The sequence below is a fragment of the Leptonychotes weddellii genome, chromosome 8 (assembly GCF_054177405.1).
Source record: "Leptonychotes weddellii isolate Sample4059 chromosome 8, ASM5417740v2, whole genome shotgun sequence".
Taxonomy (NCBI): Eukaryota; Metazoa; Chordata; class Mammalia; order Carnivora; family Phocidae; genus Leptonychotes; species Leptonychotes weddellii.
Genome location: NC_138376.1, coordinates 120,006,465 through 120,007,011, shown reverse-complemented (window position 1 = coordinate 120,007,011; position 547 = coordinate 120,006,465).

The following is a 547-nucleotide window of genomic DNA, read 5'->3' as shown; positions in this document are numbered from 1 at the left end:
CCTTGCTGAACAGTTTATATGTCTAAAATCAGAAAAAAAATCTCCACAGTAGGGGCTGATCAAGAAACATATCTTGAGTGCCTGTTGTACGGTGCTAATGCAAAATACACAAAGAAAAATGAAAGACATTGTTCCCATTGAAGAACTGAGACTCTTAACAAAGGAGACTCTACATTGTATTATTATAATGCAGTATATTATGATACATGTTATAGTGAGATACAATATGTTCTCTGTTGGCTTTATAAATGCAGTGCTGTAGAAATTCAAAGCGAGAAGGATCAGGACCAAAGCAGGAAGTGCCATGAAGGTAGTCAATATAAAGAAGGTTCTCCGAAGTGGTCACACTGTGTTGGGTCCAGAAAGATGAACAGGATTTCACCCAGAAGAGGAAATAAATAAAGTGGCAAGGGCATTCTTGTGGGGCAGCAAGTTTCAGGATACACTGCAGGGGAAGAAACAGGACATAACAGAAGTAGCCCTAGAAAGGAGTTTGGGCCCACACTGTTTTGGACCTTGAATGGGACAGTAGAGGTTTGAATTTTTT